The 23,260-nt window shown below is 36.9% G+C and overlaps 1 protein-coding gene across 3 annotated transcripts in view; it reads left to right on the top strand.

The window, feature by feature from the left end:
- The window catches only part of GPRASP3 (G protein-coupled receptor associated sorting protein family member 3), a 153,841-nt gene that overhangs the window by 78,341 nt on the left and 52,240 nt on the right, over positions 1-23,260 (top strand). Inside the window, exon 1 of one of the 3 annotated variants that reach the window (XM_060292881.2) lies at positions 16,738-17,048. The exons of the other annotated variants lie outside the window; for them this stretch is intronic. The gene's annotated coding sequence lies outside the window, so the exon portion shown is untranslated. Of the gene's footprint in view, positions 1-16,737; positions 17,049-23,260 lie in introns of those variants that run through there. 3 annotated transcript variants of the gene reach the window in all.

Here is a 23,260-nt window from a genome sequence, read left to right as displayed (position 1 = left end):
CCATAGGATGGGCTCTGTAGTTGCTTGGGGTCCCTAGCCAGGCTTACTGGTTGGGTGGGACTGGAGACTATGCTTAGAAGTTGGGCAGAGCTACTGGCTTGCCACTCTGTCCAAGTGAGGTCATATGATGGACTCCATGGGGACAGCCTATTGGCTGAGGACCTAAACCAGGCAGAACTGCCAGCCAAGCTCCTTGCCAACTTGAGTCCACTGGCACGGTTCTGCAGATGGCTGAGCTCTCTGCACAGGAGCTGCTGCCAGTTGGAATACAGTCTGCCAAGATCTGCTTGCTGGTTGCCATGAGCGTCACCCCCTTTTCATCTCTAGCAGATCCCCTGTAGTCTAGGCCCACTGGTTCCCCTAGTGATACCTATGAAGTAAGATTGAAGTGAGACTCCCAGGAATTGTCTAACACTGCTGGGGAAGCTGGATGTCCACCTTGAGCTCTCTTTCTCATGCTGGAGTAGCCATAAACCCAGAGGGACCCTCAGTGTGGCATTCTGCTGGTCTGGAGGCGGGGCAATGCAATGAAAGTGAAATTGCTCGTCTATCTTTTCTAATGTAGTTTTTCTGGCCTTTTTTTTTTTTTTTTTTTTTTGTCCAAGGGCATGCTTCAGCCTCACCCCCAGGTTCTGGGATATTCACAAAAGTGTCTTGTCTCTGATAAATGCTAGTTGCCTTTCTGAGAGGGTGACCGAATCCAGGGACCACCTGTTTCACCATCTTGCTGATGTTACTTTCATATGATCATTCTTGAGTGATGCTACCCAAAGTGCCAGTCTAAAATGAAAACAAGGAATTTGTGCCAAAATTTGAATGGACTACATCAAAGCACACATTATTTTTGTAGCAAAATTTTCTTGATGAAAGTAGCTATGAGTACGTTTACATTTTGATGAAAGCTAGTTATGTCTTTGCAAACTGGTAACAAACAGTTTGCCACCTATTGAAAAATAGTTCATATATTCACTTTAGCAAGAGTATTGACATGGAATATTTCATTATAGGATATGTGGACAAAAATCTGATCTCTTCAGAGGGAAGCAAAAACTCCATTTAGAAGTCCACCAGCTCTGGTATTCTTAATTTGTTTACTAGAAAGATTGTTACTAATATATGGAATAAGGTGAAGAATTTAAATGCAGAAGTCATGAAAATACAGGCTCATTGCAGAAACAGTAGATAAAGTGACATTCTGAATGAGAGGAGAATGGAATGAAATATCCTAGACATATTGTGACAACAGATTAACTATTGATAGGAAATAAGCCGAGGTTCCCACCCAAAACATACACCTAAAACAATCAGATGGGTTAATTTTTTAAAAACCCTTTCTCCTTTGTTACAAAAGTAAATCAAGATCTTTGTACAAAAAGTTATATACCATGACTAAGTGGGATTTTTCGATGTATGAAAGCCTGCTTCAAGTCTCAAAAATCAATTAATGTAATCCATCACATCAACAAGCTAAAAAAGAAACATCACATGATCATATCAGTATATACAGAAAAAAGCATTTGATAGAAATGTAACACCCATTCATGATAAAAACTTTCAAACTAAGAAAAGAGGGGAACTTCCTTAGATTGGTAAAAAGTATCTACAAAAAGTCTACAGCTAGTATCATATATAATGGTGAGAAACTAGAACCTTTCCCAGAGAGATCAGGAACAGGGTAAAGCTGTTTCCTTTCATCACTGCTTTTAACATCATATTGGAAGTCCTTGGTAATGCAATAAAACAAGAAAAGGAAATAAAAGGGATACAGATTTAGAGCAAAAAATAATAATAATAAAACTGGGGAGTTCCCTGATGACCTAGTGGTTAGGACTCCAGGCTTTCACTGCCATGGCCTGGGTTCAATCCCTGGTCAGAGAACTGAGATCCCACAAGTCACATGCCATGGCCAAAAAGGAAAAAAAAATATTTTCTTTGTTCACAAATGATATCATTGTCTACGTAGAAAATCTGAATCAACAAAAAGCTTCTGAAACTAATAAGTGATTATAGCAAAGTTGCAGGATACAAGATTAATATTACAATGTCCATTTTTTCCCTAAACACCAACAATGAAAAAGTGGAACTTGAAATTACAGATTTACGTCAGCACCTAAAAAATGAAATACTTGTGTATAAACCTAACATAATATGTGTAAGATCTATATGAGGAAAACTACAAAACTCCTACGAAAGAATTCAAAGAAGAGCTAAATAAATGGAGAAACACTCAACGTTTATGGGTAGGATGACTCAATACTGTCAAGATGTCAGTTCTTCCCAACCTTATTTATAGGTTCAATGCAGTCCCGATCAAAATCCTAGCAAGTTTATATGATATTAAGTTTACATGAAGAAGCAAAAGACCCAGGATAGCCAACTCAATACTGAAGGAGAACAGAGTGAGAGGACTGATATTACCTGACTTCAAGACTTAGTAATCAAGATGGTGTGATACTGGCAAAAGAATAGACAAATAGATAAATGGAACAGGGTAGAGAGTCCAGAAATATACCAACATAAATATAGTCAACTGATCTTTGACAGAGGGCTAAATGCAATAGGATGGAGAAAAGTTAGTCTCCTCAATAAATGGTGCTGAAATATCTGGACATCCACATGCAAGAAACTTAATCTATTAGGTATAGACTTTATATCCTTCACAAAAATTAACTCAGAATAGATCACAGAGCTAAATTTTAAATGAAAAACTATAAAACTCCTATAAGCTGACATAAGAGAAAATCTAGATGACCTTGGGTTTAGTGATGACTTTTTAGATACAACACTAAAAGCACAGTCCATGAAAGAAATAATTGATAATCTGGACTTTGTTAAATTTTAAAATTCTGCTCTGCAAAAGACACTGTCAAGAGAATGAGAAGACAAGTCACAAAGTGGTTGAAAATATTTGTAAAAAACATATCTGATAGAGGACTATTACCCAAAATATACAAATAACTCTAAAAACTCAACAGTAAGTAGCAAACAATCCAATTAAATGGGTCAACCCAATTAACAGACACCTCACCAAAAAAGATATACAAGGCAAATAAACATATGAAAAGATGCTCAACATCGTATCTTATCAGGGAAATGCAATTTAAAACAATTATGAGATTCTACTACACACCTATTAGAATGACCAAAATCCAGAACACTGACAAAACCAAATGCTGTTGAGGATGTGGAGGAACAGGAATTCTTGCTCAATGTTACAGGGAATGCAGAATGGTACAGACACTCTTGAAGGCTGTTTGGCAGTTTCTTACAAAGCTAAACATACTCCTACCATATCATCCAGCAATCATATTCCTTAGAATTTACCCAAAGCAGGTGAAAACTTGTGCCCACGCAAAAACCTGCACAAGATTGTTTATAGCAGCTTTATTCATAATTGCTAAATCTTGGAAGCAACCAAGGTGTCCAGGTAAATTGATAAATAAGCTTTGGTAAATCCAGACAATGGAAAATTATCATTACTAAAAGAAATAATCTATCAAGACATGAAAAGACATGGAGGAAACTTAAATGCATATTACTAAGTGAAAGAAGTAAATCTGAAAAGTGTACGTAATATATAATTACTACTATTTGACATTCTGGAAAAGGCAAAACTGTGGAAACAGTAAAAATTTCAGTGATTGCCATGGGTTAAAGGGGAGAGAGTTATTAATAGGTGGAGCACGGAGGACTTTTAGGGCAGTGAAACATTTTGTATGATATTATAATGGTGGATACATGTCAATATACATTTATCCAAACCCATATAATATACATGAATAGTTAACCTTAATGTAAATTATAGATTTTAGGTGATAATGATATGTCAATGTAGGTTCATCAGTTGTAACAAATGTACCATTCTTGTGGGGGGATGTTGATAATGGGGTAGGCTAATGTGTGGGGGCAAGGGGCATATGGGAAATCTCTGTACCTTCTGTTCAGTTTTACTGTGAACCTAAATCTGCTCCCAAAAATGAAGTCTATTTAAAAAGTTACATAATACTGGCATGGTAAAGGACTCCCTACATATGACAGTAAAAGGGGAAAATACAAGAGATTAAGAGATTTGGCTGCACAAAATAGTGTCCATATAACAATATGTATGTCAAACTGTTAGTACATCTAATATATTATGTAAAAGCTCTTGTAAATCAATAAACACTACTACCTCCAAAAATTTATAAGGAATTTAAAAAGCCATATCACCCAATCACAAATATAATAATGGCCAATAAATACTTGAAATTGTAAGATGTCACTGTTTGCCATTCACTGGTCTAATTGAAAAAAAGCCATTTTGAAATTATAATACCTTGTATTTCTTACCCTTCTAAGGAGGCTTTTTAGACAATATTTTCCCCATTACCCATACCCACCCCTGGAAATTTTAACACCTCAGATATATTGAAGTCATATGGTGGGTCATATGGTAATTCTATGTTTAATTTACTAAGGTATGGCCAAACTCTTTTCCACAGTGACTGTAACATTTTACATTCCCATCAGCAATGTACAAGGGTTCCACTTTCTCCACATTCTCAACAATACTTATTAAATGCCATTTAAAAAAATTATTAATATAGGCATCCTAGTTAGTGTGAAGTTGTATCTCATTGTGGTTTTCATTTGGATTTTCCTAATGGCTACTGATGTTGATCAGGTTTTTGTACACTTGCTAGCCATTTGTGTATTTATTTGAAGAAATGTCTATTCAAGTACTTTGCCTATTATTAATTGGGTTTGGTTGGGGGTTGTAGACTTTCTTTATAAGTACTGGTCAGTGGATCTTCATCAAATACATGAGTTGCAAATATTGTCTCCCAACAGTGAGTTGTTGTTTCATTTTTTGATAACATACTTTGATGCACAAAAGATTTTGTTAAAGTCCAATTTATTTTTTCCTTTTGAAGCTTGTACTTTTCATGTCATATTTAAGAAACCATTGATAGATACAAAGTCATGAAGAATTATCTCTGTCTTTTGCCCAAGAGTTTTATAGTTTTAGCTCTTATGTTCAGGTCACTGATCCACTTTGAGTTAATTTTTGTGTATTGTATGAGGCAAGGATCCAAATTCATCATTTTACATGTGGATATTCAGTTGTCCTGGCATAATTTTTGAAGAGACTGTTCTTTCCCATTGAATGCTCTTGGCATTGTTCTTGAAATTGTTTTAGCCACTAATGTGTAGGTTTATTTCTGGATACTCAATTCGATTTCGTTGGTCTATATGTATATTCTTATGCCAATATCATACTGTTTTAAGTACTGTAGCTTTGTAGTAAGTTTTGAAATTGGGAAATGTAAGACTTTCAATTTTATTCTTTTTCAGGATTGTTTTGGCTATCTGGAGACCCTTGCTGTTGCATAGGATTTTGAGGTTTAGTTTTTCCATATATTAAAAAAAGGTCATTGGCATTTTCATAGAGATAGCATTGAATCCATATATCAATAAGGAAAGTATTGCCATCTTAACAATATTAAGTCTTCAAATCATAAACATGGGGAGTCTCACAAATACTTAAGTCTCATTTAATTTCTTTCTGTCGTGTTTTTTACTTTCCAGAGTATGAATCTTGCATCTCCTTCCTTCATTTAATTTCTAAAGATTTTATTTAGTTGCTATTTTAAATGAAATTTAAATTACTTTAATTTCCTTTTCAGATTATTCATTGCAGGCATGCAGAAACAAAACTATTCTTTGTGTGTTGATATTATGCCCTATAATTTGGATGAATTGGTTTATTAGCTCTCGTAGCTTTCTTGTAGATTCTTTGGATTTTTTAATGTACAGGATCATTCATCAGCAAATAGCATTTTACTTCTTGCTTTCCAATTTATATGACTTTTATTCCTTTTTCTTGCCTAATTGGCTTGGATAGAACTTCCATTTCAATTTTGAATTGATGTGGTGAAGATAGATATTCTTTTGTTTCTGATCTTAGGAGTTTCCTTATAAGTTTTTCATCCTTAAGTATGTTGTTAGCTGAGGGTTTTTCATAAATGCTTTTATCATGTGGAGGAAGTTCCCTTTATTCCTAGTTTATTCAGTGTATTTATCATGGCAATGCATTGGATGTTTTTTAACAATGATACTTTTATTAGGGAATATTGCATTAGGTGTGGTATTTGTATTAGATGTGATACTGGCATATTTTTTAATTTAAAAAAATTTATTGGAGTACAGTTCATTTACAATGTTGTGTTTAAGTTTCTGGTGTACAGCAAAGTGAATCAGTTATACATATACATATATCCACTCTATTTTAGATTCCTTTCCCATATAGGCCATTACAGAGTACTGAGTAGAGGTCCCTGTGCTATACAACAAGTCCTTATTAGTTATCTGGTTTATATACAGTAGTGTGTATATGTCAATCCCAATCTCCCAATTTATCCCTCCCCTTACCACACGACAGCCATAAGTTTGTTTTCTACATCTGTAACACTATTTCTGTTTTGTAGATAAGTTCATTTGTACCCTTTTTTTAGATTCCACATATAAGTGATTTCATATATTTGTCTTTATGTGTCTGACTTACTTCACTCAGTATGACAATCTCTAGGTCCATGCATGTTGCTACAAATGGCATTATTTCATTCTTTTTTATGGCTGAGTAATATTCCATTGTATATATGTACCACATCTTCTTTATGCATTCCTCTGTTGATGGACATTTACGTTGCTTCCATATCCTGGCTATTGAAAATAGTGCTGCGGTGAACATTGGGGTGCGTGTATCTTTTTGAATTATCGTTTTCTCTGGATATATGCCCAGGAGTGGGATTTCTGGATCATATGGTAGCTCTATATTTAGTTTTTTAAGGAATTCCATACTGTTCACCATAGTGGCTTTACCAATTTACCTTCCCACCAACAGTGTAGGAGGGTTCCCTTTTCTCCACACCCTCTCCAGCATTTACTGTTTGTAGATATTTTGATGATGGCCATTCTGACTGGTGTAAGGTAATACCTCATTGTAGTTTTGATTTGCATTTCTCTAATAATTAGTGATGTTGAACACCTTTTCATCTGCCTCTTAGCTATCTGAATGTCTTCTTTGGAGAAATGTCTACTTAGATCTTCCCCCCATTTTTTGATTGGGTGTTTTTTTTTATTGAGCTGCATGAGCTGTTTGTATATTTTGGAGAATAATTCCTTGTCAGTTGCTTCATTTGCAAATATTTTCTCCCATTCTCAGGGTTGTCTTTTCATTTTGTTTATGGTTTGCTTTGCTGTGCAAAAGCTTTGAAGTTTCATTAGGTCCCATTTGTTTATTTTTATTTCCATTATTCTAGGAGGTGGATCAAAAAAGATCTTGCTGTGATTTATGTCAAAGAGTGTTCTTCTGATGTTTTCCTCTAAGAGTTTTATAGTATCCGGCCTTACATTTAGGTCTTTAATCCATTTTGAGTTTATTTTTATGTATGGTGTTAGGGAGTGTTGTGATTTCATTCATTTACATGTAGCTGCCCAGTTTTTCCAGCACCACTTATTGAAGATGCTGTCTTTTCTCCATTGGATATTCTTGCCTCCTTTGTCATAGATTAGGTGACTATAGATGAGTAGGTTTCTCACTGGCCTTTCTATCCTGTTCCGTTGATCTATATTTCTGTTTTTGTGCCAGTAACATACTGTTTTGATTACTGTAGCTTTGTAGTATATTTTGAAGTCAGGGAGCCTGTTTCCTCCAGCTCTGTTTTCCTTTCTCGAAGTTGCTGTGGCTGTTCGTAGTCTTTTGTGTTTCCATACAAATTATAAAATTTTTTGCTCTAATTCTATAAAAAATGCCATTGGTAATTTGATAGGGATTGCATTGAATATTAGGTTACTTTGGGTAGTTTAGGCATTTTGGCAATATCGATTTTTTCAAAGAACATGGTATATCTCTCCCTCTGTTTGTGTAATCTTTGATTTCTTGCATCAGTATCTTATAGTTTTCTGAGTACAGTTCTTTCGCTTCATGAGGTAGGTTTATTCCTAGGTATTTTATTCTTTTTGATGTGATGGTAAATGGGGTAAATGATTTCTCTTTCTGATCTTTCATTGTTAGTGTTTAGGAATGCAAGAGATTTCTGTGTATTAATTTTGTATCCTGCAACCTTACCAAATTCACTGATAAGCTCTAGTAGTTTTCTGGTAGTATCTTTAGGATTTTCTATGTATAGTATCATGTCATCTGCAAACAGTGACAGTTTTACGTCATCTTTTCCAATTTGGATTCCTTTTATTATTTTTCTTCTCTGATTGCCCTGGCTAGGACTTCCAAAACTACGTTGGATAACAGTGGTGAGAGTGGGCATCCTTGTCTTTTTCCTGATCTTAGAGGAAATTCTTTCAGTTTTTCACCATTGAGAATGATGTTTGCTGTGGGTTTGTCATATATGGCCTTTATTATATTGAGGTAGGTTCCCTCTGTGCCCACTTACTGGAGAGTTTTTATCATAAATTGGTCAAAATTTTGTCAGAAGCTTTCTGCATCTATTGAGACGATGGTTTTTATTCTTCAATTTAGTAATGTGGTGTTTCACACTGATTGATTTGCAGATATTGAACAATCCTTGCATCCCGGGGATAAATCCCACTTGATCATGGTGTACGATCCTTTTAATGTGTTGTTGGATTCCCTTTTGCTAGTATTTTGTTGAGGACTTCTGCATCTATGTTCATCAGTGATATTGGCCTGTAGTTTTCTTTCTTTGTTTGTGACATCTTTGTCTGGTTTTGGTATCAGGGTGATGGTGGCCTCGTAGAGTGAGTTTGGGAGTGTTCCTCCCTCTGCTATATTTTGGAAGACTTTGAGAAGCATAGGTGTTAGCTCTTCCCTAAATGTTTGATAGAATTCGCCTGTGAAGCCATCTGGTCTTGGGCTTTTGTTTGTTGGAAGATTTTTACTCATAATTTCAATTTCAGTGCCTATGTTTGGTCTGTTTATATTTTCTATTTCTTCCTTGTTCAGTCTTGGAAGATTGTGATTTTCTAAGAATTTGTCCATTTTTTCCAGGTTGTCCATTTTATTGGCATATAGTTGCTTGTAATAATCTCTCATGATTCTTTGTATTTCTGCAGTGTCAGTTGTTACTTCTCCTTTTTCATTTCTAATTGTATTGATTTGAGTCTTCTCCCTTTTTTTCCTGACGAGTCGAGCTAATGGTTTATTGGTTTTTTCTTATCTTCTCAGAGAACCAGCTTCTAGTTTTATTGATCTTTGCTATTGTTTCCTTCATTTCTCTTTCATTTATTTCTGATCGGATCTTCATGATTTCTTTCCTTCTGCTAACTTTGGTTTTTTTTGTTCTTCTTTCTCTCATTGCTTTAAGTGTAAGGTTAAGTTGTTTATTTGAGATTGTTTTTGTTTCTTGACATAGGATTGGTTGTATTGCTATAAACTTCCCTCTTAGAACTGCTTTTACTGCATCCCATAGGTTTTGGGTTGTCTTGTTTTCATTGTCATTTGTTTCTAGGTATTTTAAAAATTTCCTCTTTGATTTCTTCAGTGATCTTTTGGTTATTTAGTAGCATATGGTTTCGCCTCCATGTGTTTGTATTTTGTACAGTTTTTATCCTGTAATTGATATCTAGTCTTATAGCGTTGTGGTCGGAAAAGATACTTGATATGATTTCAATTTTCTTAAATTTACCAAGGCTTGATTTGTGACCCAAGATATAATCTATCTTGAAGAATGTTCCATGAGCACTTGAGCAGAAAGTGTATTCAGTTGTTTTTGGATGGAATGTCCTATAAATATCAGTTAAGTCCATCTTGTTTAATGTGTCATTTAAAGCATGTGTTTCCTTCTTTATTTTCATTTTGGATGATCTGTCCATTGGTGAAAGTGGGGTGTTAAAGTCCCCTACTATGACTGTGTTACTATCAATTTCCCATTTTATGGCTGTTAGTATTTGCCTTATATATTGAGGTACTCCTATTCTGGGTGCATAAATATTTACAATTGCTATATCTTCTTCTTGGATTGATCCTTTGATCATTATGTAGTGTCCTTCTTTGTCTCTTGAAATAGTCTTTGCTTTAAAGTCTATTTTGTCTGATATTAGTATTCCTCCTCCATCTTTCTTTTGATTTCTATTTGCATGGAATATCTTTTTCCATCCCCTCACTTTCAGTCTGTATGTGTCCCTAGGTCTGAAGTGGGTTTCTTGTAGACAGCATGTATACAGGTCTTGTTTTTGTATCCCATCAGCCAGCCTCTGTCTTTAGGTTGGAGGATTTAATCCATTTGCATTTGAGGTAATTATTTATATGTATGTTCCTATTTCCATTTTCTTAGTTTTTTGGCGTTTGTTTTTGTAGATTTTTTTCTTCCCTTCCCCTTTAGTTCTCTTATTTTGTGGTTTGATGACCATCTTTAGTGTTGTGTTTGGGTTGGTTTTTCTTTTGGTGTGTGTGTATGTGCTGTAGCTTTTTTTTTTTTTTAATGTGCTGTAGCTTTTTGATTTGCATATCCTATGAGGTTTTGATAAAACAGTCTATATATATTCAAGGTCGTTTTTAGTTGCTGGTTGCTTGCTTTCAAATGCAATTCCCATTTCCTGCATTCATACTCTACTCTTCTCATGGTTGCTGGTTTTGATATTATATTTGTATATGGATGATTTCCTGCTTTTATTGTATGTCTGCATTTTCCTGTGAGCTTTCCCATTTGGGGTTTTCTTATTTCTATTTTTGCCCCCCCCTTATTTTCCCCCTGCCTAGAGAAGTTCCTTTATCATTTGTTGTAATGCTGGGTTGGTGGTGCTGAATTCTCTTACCTTTTGCTTGTCTGTAAAGCTTTTGATTTCTCTGTCAAATCTGAATGAGAGCCGTGCTGTGTAGAGTATTCTTGGTTGTATGTTTTTCCCATTCATCACTTTAAATATATCCTGCCACTCCCTTCTGGCCTGCAGAGTATCAGCTGAAAAATCAGCCGATAACCCTATGGGGATTTCCTTGTGTGTTATTTGTTGCTTTTTCCTTGTTGCTTTTAAGATTTTTTTCTTTGTGTTTAATTTTTGTGAGTTTGATTAATATGTGTCTTGGCATATTCCTCCTTGGGTTTATCCTGTATGGGACTCTCTGCGCTTCCTGGACTTGAGTGACTATTTCCTTTCCTATGTTAGGGAAGTTTTTTACTATAATCTGTTAAAATATTTTCTTAGGCCCTTTCTCGTTTTCTTCTTCTTCTTCTGGGACCCCTATAATTCGAATGTTGTATGTTTAATGTTGTCCCAGAGGTCTCTGAGACTGTCCGCATTTCTTTTTATTGTTTTTTCTTCACTCTCTTCTGTGGCAGTGATTTCCACCATTCTGTCTTCCAGCTCACTTATCCATTCTTTTGCCTCAGTTATTCTGCTATTGATTCCTTCTAGTGTATTTTTCATTTTAGTTATTGTATTGTTCATCTCTGTTTGCTGCTTCTTTAGTTCTTCTAGGTCTTTGTTAAACACTTCTTCTGTCTTCTCTATCTGTGCCTCCAGTCTTTTTCTGAGATCTTAGATCATCTTTACTATCATTATTCTGAATTCTTTTTCAGGTAGATTGCCTATCTCGTCTTCATTTAGTTGTTCTTGTAGGTTTTTACCTTGCTCCTTCATCTGCAATCTATTTCTTTGTCATCTCATTTTGTCTAACTTACTGTGTTTTTGGCCTCCTTTCCACAGGCTGCAGGATTGTAGTTCCTTTTGCTTCTGGTGTCTGTTCCCTAGTGGGTGAGGTTGATCCAGAGGCTTGTGCCATTATCCCCTTGATAGGAGGTTTGACTGCTGTTGTGGTGACCAGAGCCTGCCATGGATATTGAGCAGGCCCTCCCCTTTGCCCTGTGGTTATCACTGCCCTGTCAGGGATGGTGTCTGCTCCCTATTGGTGGAGTAGAGACCCCCAGATCTGTTTCTTAGCTGTGATCCTGATCTGTGGTGCAAGGTAGGTGGGATTGGAGCACTCCTACTGGGAGAGAAGCCACTGAGTATTCCTTCTCTGGAGCTGTTCACCTATGAATGTGCTCTCTTCTATCCCCTTTCACCGTTGTGCAGGCTCACAAAGTCCACCGTTGTTAGCACTGCTCTCAGTCCCACCTTACCTTTGGGTATGCCGGTAATTGGCCCTGGTGACTCTCAGGCTTTGTTTTCACCAGGCCACCAGCGCAGGTCCACTGAGGTCAGGTCCCAGGACTGCAGTAGTCATGCACCTGGACCCACTGTGGGAGCTATGGAGGCAGCTCAAACTCTGGCCTGGCCCAACCACCACATATACGTGTTCACAAAGCCCACAAAACCTGCTAAAGCCAGACCCATCCCAGCTGCAGGAACACTTGTTATCCTTTCAGGTGTTTTGCAGGTGCTGAATTTGGGAAGCCGTTAGAGATGTAACTCCTTGGTGTGCACAGCCGCGAGGAGAGATTTCAGTTCTTCTTCCTTAGTCGCGTGGTCCCTGGGGCTCAGCTGTGGTTTCAGCCCCACCTCTGCATGCGTTCCTCCCACCAGAGTCTGCTCCAGAGATTGTCAGAACACACAAGCCTGTCAGGCAGGAAGGAGCCTGTCAGGCAGCGATTGGGACGAGCAGGTTGCCCAGGCCGGGGGTGGTGGGGAAGAGGCGATGGCAGGGGCGTGTGAGCCAGCCCTGGTGGGAGCCCTCCGTAGTGCCTGTGGAGGCAGGGTTTGGCACGTGAGAAGAGAGGCTGCAATACAGCCCCACCTTTTGTGTGTCACTCAACAGTGGCACTTCACTTCTGTGGTGGTCCGGGCTTCCTCTACAAGCATTCCCAGTTACATAGCTCCTCATTTCCATCCCCTCAGGCTGTCTCCTCACAGCAATCAGCAGTCCCCACCCTGGGTCTGCTCTCCAAACCCCACGTTCCAGCACCCAGCCCCTGTGCACACTGGTGGGCACCCATCTCAGGCTGGGGTGCACAGGGCTGTGGCACGGACCATCTGTGTAGGTCTCACTCTGTCCTGCCTGCCACAGACCAGTTGCTGGGCTCTCCTCCGAGTCCCCAAATCTCCCCTCTGTCCCATCTGATTTCCCTGCCAGCGACGGGTCTTCCCCAGATGCAGGAACCTCTCCTCACCTTCAGCTCCCCACCAGGGATGCAGGTCCCATCCTGCTTCCTCTCCTCTTCCTTCTCACTTCTTCTTTCTTTTGTCCTATTTGGTTACATGGGAATCTTTCTTGTCCTTTTAGGTGTCCGAAGTCCTCTGCTAGTGTTCAGCAGGTGCTCTGTGTGAATTGTTCCATTTGTAGATGTATTCTTGATACATTTGTGGGGAGAGATGAACTCCATGTCCTCCAACTCCTCCACCATCTTGGAAAGTCAGCTCTTTCTTTTCCTTCGTGCTGAGTCTAGCTTCACTGGCTCACAGTGAGCTGTGTGCAGAGGCCTCACACCCAGCCCTTCAGACCAGAGTTCCTGGTGTCCAATGCATTGGATTTTATCAAATGATTTTTTTCTATTAATTCCTAAGATCCTGTGATGTTTTTCCCTCATTCTCTTAATGTGGTGTATTAAGATGATTTATTTTTTTATCTTTCTTTGAGGTATGATTGACATATAAAAAGTTGTGCATAGGGCTTCCCTGGTGGCACAGTGGTTGGGAGTCCGCCTGCCGATGCAGGGGACGTGGGTTCGTGCCCCGGTCCGGGAGGATCCTGCATGCCGCGGGGCGGCTGGGCCCGTGGACCGTGGCCACTGGGCCTGCACGTCTGGAGCCTGTGCATCCGGAGCCTGCGCATCTGGAGCCTGTGCTATGCAACGGGAGAGGCCGCGACAGTGAGAGGCCCGCGTACTGCAAAAAAAGAAAAAAAATTGTGCATACTTCATATGTACAACTTGATAAGTTTGAAGATAATTATATAGCCATGGAACCATCACCACAATCTGTGCCATAAGCATATCCATCACCTCCAAAAGTTTCTTCCAGCCCTCTTTGTTACTTTTGTGTGTGATAAGAGCACTTAAAATAAGATCTACCCTCTTAGAAAATTTTTCAGTATACAATACAGTGTTGTTCATTATAGGCACTTTGCTGTTCAGTAGGTCTCTAGAATTTATTCATTTTGTATAACAAGCTTTGTATCCTGTGACTAATACCTCTCCATTTCCCCCTCCCTGCAGCCTCTGGAAACCACCATTCTAGTCTCTGTTTCTATGAGATTCACTATTTTATATTCCTCATATAAGTGGTATCGTATAGTATTTGACCTTCTGTGCCTGGCTAATTTCACTTAGCATAATATCCTCCAGGTCCATCCATGTTGTTGCAGGTGACAGGATTTCTTTCTTTTTGAAGGCTGAAAAATATTCTATGGTATGTATATACAACATTTTCTTTATCCATTCATTCATGAATGGACATTTAGGTTGCTTCCATGTCTTGGCTACTATGAATAACGCTGTGATGAACTTGGGAGTACAGATATCTCTTTGAGACCCTGATTTCATTTCCTTTGGACGTGTACACAGAAGTGAGATTGTTGGATTCTATGGCAGTTCTATTTTTAATTTTTTGAAGAAACTCCATACTATTTTCCATAGTGGCTGCACTAATCGACATTTCCATCAACAGTGTACAAGAGTTCCCTTTTCTCCATATCCTCACAAATGTTATCTTTTTTTTTAAATTATAGCCCTCTTAACAGGTGTGAGGTGGTATTTCTTTGTGATTTTGATTTGCATTTCCCTCATGATTAGTGATTTTGAGCACCTTTTCATATTACCTGTTGGCCATTTTTTTTTAATTATTGAAATATAGTTGATTTACAATATTGTGTTTGTTTCAGGTGTACAGAAAATGGATTCACTTATATATGTATACTTTTTTCAGATTATTTTTCATAATGGGTTATTATAAGATAATGAATATAATTCCCTGTGCTATACAGTAAATCCTTGTTGCTTATCTATTTTAAGTATGATAGTTTGTACCTGTTAATTCCATACTCCAAATTTGTCCCTCCTTCCCTCCCTCTCCCATTTGGTAAGCATAAGTTTGTATTCTATCTCTGTGAATCTGTTTCTGTTTTGTATATTGATTCATTCCTATTATTTTTTTAGATTCCATATGTAAGTGATATATTTGTCTTTCTCTGTCTTGCTTCACTAAGTATAATATTCTCTAGGTCCATCCATGTTGCTGCAAATGGCAATATTTCATTCTTTTTTTATGGCTGAGTAACATTCTATTGTGTATACATACACACACCCCACATCTTCTTAAGGCAGTTGTCTGTTGATGGGCACTTGGGTTGTTTCTATGTCTTAGCTATTGTAAAGAGTGATGCTATGAACATTAGGGTGCGTGTATCTTTTCTAATTAGAGTTTTCATTTTTTCCCAGATATATATATCCAGGAGTGGGATTGCTGGATCATACGGTAGCTCTATTTTTAGTTTTTTAAGGAAGATTCATACTGTTTTCCATAGTGGCTGTACCAATTTACCTTCCCACCAACAGTGTACAAGGGTTCCCTTTTCTCCACACCCTCTCCAGCATTTATTATTTGCAGACTTTTGATGATAGCCATTCTGACTGGTGTGAGGTGATACTTCATTGTAGTTTTGATTTGCATTTCTCTAATAATTAGCAACGTTGAGCATATTTTCATGTGCCTGTTGGCCATCTGTATGTCTTCTTTGGAGAAATGCCTATTTAGGTCTTCAGCCCATTTTTTTGATTGGGTTGTTTGATCATCTCAATAGACACAGAAAAATCATTTGATGAAATTCAACATCTATTCATGATAAAAGCTCTCAGCTAAGTGGGTATAGAAGGAACATATCTCAACATAATAAAAGCCATTTATGACAAACCCACAGCCAACATCATACTCGACAGTGAAAAGCTGAAAGACTTCTTGCTAAATTTAGGAACAAAACAAGGACACCTGCCATCACTACTTCTATTCAGCATAGTATTGGAAGTCCTAGCCACAGCAGTCAGACAAGAAAATGAAATAAAATTTATCAAAATTGGAGGGGAAGAAGTAAAATTATCACTACTGCAGATGGCATAATACTCTATATAAAGAACCTTATATTTTCCACACAAAAGCTATTCGAATTAATAAATGAATTCTGCAAGGTAGCAGGATACAAGAATAATATACAGAAATCTGTTGAACATTTCTATATCTTCTTTGGAGAAATGTCTATTCAAATCCTTAGCCCAACTTTTAATTGGGTTATTTGGGGTTTTTTGCTATTGAGTTGTAGAATTTCCTTATATATTTTAGAGATTAAGCTAGTGTCAGATATATCATTTGCAAATATTTTCTCCCATTCCATAAGTTACCTTTTCATTTTGGTAATTGGTTCTTTGCTGTTCAGTAACTTTTTGGTTTGATGTAATTCCACTTGTGTGTTTTGCTTTTAGTTCCTGTATTCTTTGTTTCATATCTAAAAAAATCATTGCCAAGGCCAGTGTCAAGAAGCTGTCCCCCTGTTTCCTCCTATGAGTTTTACAGTTTCAGGTCTTATGTTTAAGTTTTTAACCCAATTTGAGTTGATTTTTATGTATGGTGTGAGATAAGGGTCCAATTTCATTCTTTTGCATATAGATACCCAGTTTTCTCAACATCATTTATTAAAGAGACTATCCTTTCCCCACTGTATTATTCATGGTACCCATGTCAAGGATCAATTGGCCAGATATGTTTATGTTTACTCTCATCTGTTTTTTCTTTTTCATTGGTCTTTTTGTATTTATGCTAATATAACGTTTTGATTACTGTAGTTTTGTAATATATTTTGAAATCAAGAAGTGTGAATCCTTCATCTTTTTTCTGCTTGCCCAAAATTGATTTGGCTATATTGGAGTCGTTCGTGGTTCCATTTGAATTTTAAGATTGTTTTATCTTTTTTTGTAGGGAAAAAATGCCACTGGTATTTTGATGGGAATGGTATTAAATCTGTAGATCACTTTGGAGAGCATGGACATTTTAACAATATTAATTCTTCCAGTCCATGAACTTAGGATGTCTTTACATTTTTGTGTTTGCTTTCACTTCTTTCCTTTGTGTTTTATAGTTTACAATGTGCAAGTATTTCACCTCCTTGGGTAAGTTTATTCTGAAATAATTTATTCTTTTTGATACTGTCGTAAATGGAATTGGTTTCTTAATTTTCTTTTTAGATAGTTGATTGTTAGTATAGAGAAATGTAACTGATTTTTTGAGAAATGTGTATTAATTTTGTATCCAGCAACTTTGCTGAATTTATTTTTTAGTTTTAACAGATTGTTTGGGAAGGCAATAGGGTTTTCCACATATAAGATCTTGTCATCTGCAAACAGAGACAATTCATATCTTCCTTTCCAAATTGGATTATTTCTATTTCTTTTTCTCACCAAATTGCTCTGGCAAGGATGTTCAGTACTGTGCTGAATAGGAATGGTGAGAGTGGGCACTCCTGTCTTGTTTCTGATCATAGAGGCAAAACTTTCAACCATTCACAACTGGGTGTGATGTCAGCTGTGGACTTGTCATATATATACTTTATTGTGGTGAGGTAAGTTTCTTCTATACCTAATTAATTGTTTTACCTTGAAAAGATGTTGAATTTTGTCATATGCTTTTTCTGCATCTATTGAGATAATCATGTGATTTTTATCCTTCATTCTGTTAATGTGGTATATCATATTAATTCATTTGTATATATATTAAACATCCTTGCATCCCAGGGAAAAATCCCACTTGGTCAGGGTCAGGGTGTATGGTCCTTTTAATGTGATGTTGAACTTGGTTTGTTAATGTTTTGTTGAGAATTTTTGCATCCATGTTAATCAGGAATATTGGCCTGTGGTTTCTTTCTCTTTTGATGTCTTTGTCCAGTTTTGCTATTATAGTGATTCTGACCTCATAAAATAAGTTGAGAAGTGTTCTTATTTGTCAAGATTCTTTTGGCTATTCAGGGTCTTTTGTGAATCCATACAAATTTTAAAATTATTTGTTCTAGTTCTATGAAATATGCCATTGGTATTTTGTTAGGGATTGCATTGAATTTGTAGATTGCCTGGGGTAATATGGTTATTTTAAGAATATTAATTCTTCCAATCCATGAACATAGTATATATTTCCTTCTGTTTGTGTCATTTTCAATTTCTTTCATCAGTGTCTTATAGTTTTCCCAGTACAGATGTTTTACCTCCTTAGGTAAGTTTATTCCCAGGTATTTTCTTCTTTTTCATGCAATTGTAAATGGTATTTTTCCTTAATTTCTCTTTCTGATAGTTCATTGTTAGTGTATAGAAATACAACAGAGTTTCTGTATATTAATCTTGTATCCTGCAACTTAACTAAATTCATCAATGAGCTTTAATAGTTTCTTGATGGCATCTTTAGGGTTTTCTATGTATAGTATCATGTCATCTGCAATCAGTGACAGTTTTACTTCTTCTTTTCCAATCTGGATTCCTTTATTTATTTTTCTTGTCTGATTGCTGTGGTTAGGACTTCCAAAACTATGTTGAATAAAAGTGGCAACAGTGGGCATCCGTGTCTTATTACTGATCTTAGAGGAAATGCTTTCAGCTTTTCATCATTGAGTATGATGTTAGCTGTGCGTTTGTCATATATGGCCTTTATTATGTTGAAGTATATTCCCTCTATGCCCACTTTCTGGAGAGTTTTTATCATACATGTATGTTGCATTTTATCAAAAGCTTTTTCTGCATCTATTGAGATGATCATATGGCTTTTATTCCTCAATTTGTTAACATGATGTATCACATTGATTGATTTGCAGATATTGAACCATCCTTGTATTCCAGGGATAAATCTCACTTGATCATGATGTATCATTCTTTTAATATATTGTTGGATTTGGTTTGCTAATATTTTGTTGAGGATTTTTGCATCTATGTTCATCAGTAATATTGAGCTGTAGTTTTTTTAATTATTATTTTATTTACTTATTTTTGGCTTAGTCGGGTCTTAGTTGCAGCATGTGAGATCTTTCATTGTGGCACGTGAGCTCTTCATTTTAGCATGCAGGCTTCTCTGTAGTGGTGCATGGGCTTCTCTCTAGTTGTGGTGCATGGGCTTCTCTCTAGTTGTGGCACATGGGCTCCAGAGTGCATGGGCTCTGTAGTTGTGGTGCACAGACTCCAGAGCACGTGGGCTCTGTAGTTGCGGGCATGGGCTTAGTTGCCCCACAGCCTGTGAGCTCTTAGTTCACAGACAAGGGATCAAACCTGCATCCCCTGCATTGGAATGCAGATTCTTAACCACTGGGCCACGAGGGAAGTCCCTGACCTGTAATTTTTTTGGTGATATCTTTTCCTGGTTTTTGTATTGGGGTGATGCTGGCCTTGTATCAGTAGAATGAGTTTGGAGGCTTTCCTTCCTCTGCAGTTTTTTGGGAATAGTTTGAGAAGGATAGGTGTTAACTTTTCTCTAAATGTTTGATAGAACTCACCTGTGAAGCCATCTGGTCCTGGATTTATGTTTGTTGGGAATTTTTTTTTATTACTGATTCAGTTTCATTACTGGTAATCAGCCTGTTCATATTTTCTATTTCTTCCTAGTTCAGTCTTGGAAGATTGTATGTTTCTAGGAATTTGTCTGTTTCTCTTATGTTGTCCATTTTATTGGCATATAGTTGTTCATAGTAGTCTCTGTAACTTATTGCAGAGCTGTCTATTTCTACCTTCAATTTGGTCAACTTTTGCTTCATATATTCTGGAGTTCTGTTTTAGGTGTATATGTGTTTATATTGTTTACATCTTGTGATGGATTAAAACTTTTACCAATATATAATGTCTTCATTGTCTCTGGTAACAATTTTTGTCTTAAAGCCTATATTTTCTGATATTAGCATAGCCACCTCAGGTCTCTTTTAATAACTTTGCATGAAATAACCTTTTTCTGTTCTCTCACTTTCAACCTATTTATGTCTTTGGATCTAAGGAAGTCTCTTGTAGACAAAATGTAGTTGGATCATGTTTCCTTTCTTTAAAATCCATTTTGCCATGTCTGCCTTTTTATTGGAGAGTTTAATCTATTTGTATTGAATGCAATTACAAATGAAGGACTTAACTTCTACTACTTTGCTTTTTGTTTTCAGTATGTCATATGTTTCTTGTTCTTCACTTCCGCCATTACTGCCTTCTTTATATTTGAACTTTTTCTTGTCTACCATTTTGATTCCTCTCTTATTTACTTTTCTATATATATTTTAGTTATTGTCTTATTGGTTAACTTGGGGATTACAATTAATGTCCTAAATTTATAACAGTCTAGTTTGAATTAATGCTCAGTTTCAATAATATACAAAGTTTCTATTCCTATACAGCTGTAACCCCCCCTTATGTTGTCATTGTTACAAATTATATCTGTATACCTCATGAGTCCATTAACATATTTTTATGATTTTTTTTCTGTATTTTAAATCAAAATAGGAGTTACAAACCAAAAATATTGTAATACCTTTGTAATGCCTTTCATGTTTACCTATATACTTACTTTCTAGTGTTATTTCATTTCAACATGAAGTGTTCTCTTTAGCATTTCCTGTAGGGCAGATCTACTAACAACAAAAGCTTTTAGTTTCTGTTTATCTGGAAATATCTTAATGTCTCCTTTTTTTTTTTTTTTTTTTTTTTTTGCAGTATGCGGGCCTCTCACTGTTGTGGCCTCTCCCGTTGCGGAGCACAGGCTCCGGACGCGCAGGCTCAGCGGCCATGGCTCACAGGCCCAGCCGCTCCACGGCATGTGGGATCTTCCCGGACCAGGACACAATCCCATGTCCCCTGCATCGGCAGGTGGACTCTCAACCACTGCACCACCAGGGAAGCCCTATCTCCTTCTCTTTGAAGTATAGTTTGACACCTTTATAACTTTTGACAGTATTTTCTTTCAGCACTTTAAATATGACTGCCTTCTGGCCTCCATATTTCTTATGAGAAATTGAGTATTTTTCTCATTGAGAATTCCTTCTACTTTGCTGCTACTTTTAAGATTTTCTTTGTCTTTGCATTTTGGCAGTTTAATTATAATATGTCTAGGTGAGGATATCTTTAGTTTTTCCTACTTGGAGTTCATTGAGCTTCTTAAATGTGTAGATTGATGTCAAGTGTCAAAATGTGGGAAATTTTCAGCCATTTTTTTCAAATATTATTTCTGTTCCTTTTTCTCTCTTGTTACCTGTGACTCCCACTCTGTGTATGTTGGTGTGCTTCAAGGTCTCCTACAGGCATCTTAGGTTGTGTTCATTTTTTAAAATTCTGTTTACTTTCTTCTCAGACTGAATAATCTCAGTTGAACTATCTTCAAGTTTGCTGATTTTTTTCTTCTGCCTGCTCAAATTTGCTCTTAAAACCTTCTTATGAACTTTTAATTCTGAGTATTGTTCTTTTTGTTCCAGAATTTTTATGTTCCCTTCTTATAATTTCTATCTCTTTATTGATATTCTCTATTTGTTGAGACATCATTCTCTCAATTTCCTTTAGTTCTTTTCTCATAGTTTCCTTTAGCTCTTTGAGCATACTTAAAATAGTTGCTTTAAAGTCTTTGTTTAGTGTGCTGAATTGGGCGATTGGGATTGACATGTATACACTGATGTGTGTAAAATTGATGACTGATAAGATCCTACAGTATAAAAAAACAAACAAAAACAACTAATACTGAACTTTCTTTGGGTTGTTTGTATGGAAATATGTTAATATAAATGTTTCAGACATTAAAAAATAAGTCTTTGGGCTTCCCTGCTGGCGCAGTGGTTGAGAGTCCACCTGCCAATGCAGGGGACACGGGTTCGTGCCCCGGTATGGGAGGATCCCACGTGCCGCGGAGCGGCTGGGCCCGTGAGCCATGGCTGCTGAGCCTGCGCGTCCGGAGCCTGTGCTCCGCAACGGGAGAGGCCACAGCTGGTGAGAGGCCCGCATACCGCAAAAAAAAAAAAAAAAGTAAGTCTTTCTTCAGTAAGTCCAATGTCTTGGCTTACTCAGAGACTGTTTATATTATTTTTTTTTCCTGTAAATGAGCCATACTTTCTTATTTCTTTGTATTCCTCATTTTCTGTTGAAAACTAGATATTTGGAATATCATTACATGGTAACTCTATAAATCAGGTTCATTCCCCTCTCCAGAGTTTGTTGGTGCACTTTGTTGTGTGTTGTAAGTTTTGTTTGTTTAGTGACTCTTCAAAACTATTTTTAGAAACTGTAGTTTTTAAAAATTTTTGGTCACTAACATCTCTGTTCTGTAATCTTAGTGGCCAACTAGTGATTTTCCAGATACTTTCTTAAATATCTGGGGCCAAAAAAACTTTAAAAGACACTCACCAAGTCCTTACAGATTGGCTGTATTGGGGCACTCTTTCAGTGCTTAGATCTGCAATTTACATTTTGCTTCATCCTTCACTTCCTGCTTGCATGAACCAAAAGATCAGCTGGAGATGAAATCTTAGAATCTTATCAGTATTTTCTGAGTATGCATCTCTCCCTGAACATGTGTGTGGCTTTATAGATTCTCTATTATATGTGGGTGCTTTTAAAAGTACTTATTCTCCCATGTGTCTCCTTTCCAGGCTTTTTGGTCTGTCTGTTGCTTACCCCTTCTGTTATCTCTTGTCCCAGGAGACTGCAGCAGTAGGTCTACCTATAAATGATTTCAAGTGTTGCCTGATTGGCCACTTCTTCCTTGAGAAAGTTCCACATCAGGCAAAAAAAGGCAACTCCTTAGACAGCCCCTCTGGAAACCTCCAGATGGATCAAATCACAAAAATAAATTTATTTGAGAATAAGTTCTATATTGCCCTCTGGCTCCAGAAAGTTTCACCAGAAACACAGGCAGCCATCCATATGGCTGCCTCTGAGCTACTTAGTGTAGGATGGTAGGTGGTAAGTTAAAATGCCACAACAATTTCTTCCTGAAAGTTAGCAACTTTTTTACTCATTAAATGTTCCCTTGGTTATTATAATTTTTTTATTAGATTACAGTGTTCTAAAACAGTTGATTCTGACAATTTTTGCCACCTTAATTCTTCCTTTGATGGAGGGATAAAGTTTTGAAGTTTCCTGCTCCACCATTTTCAGTGACATCACTACCATGAGAAATTTTACTCTTAAGCCAACTCACACAGAGATTTGAAGTTCTATGTCAAAGTATTTGGGTGGTCTAGTAAATACCATGTAGACAATTCTGAGGTCCCCAAAGCAGAGTGAACCCAGGTACATTGCTCAAACAAATCCCTGGGGAAAACTACATTTTCCTTAGGTCTTAAAGAATTTCCACAGATGAAGCTTCAAATAAAATATGAACCTCACAGTGA

The sequence above is a fragment of the Globicephala melas genome, chromosome X, assembly GCF_963455315.2.
Source record: "Globicephala melas chromosome X, mGloMel1.2, whole genome shotgun sequence".
Lineage (NCBI taxonomy): Eukaryota > Metazoa > Chordata > Mammalia > Artiodactyla > Delphinidae > Globicephala > Globicephala melas.
The sequence above is the reverse complement of the archived record's forward strand: the minus strand, read 5'-3'. Positions and strand labels throughout refer to the sequence as shown.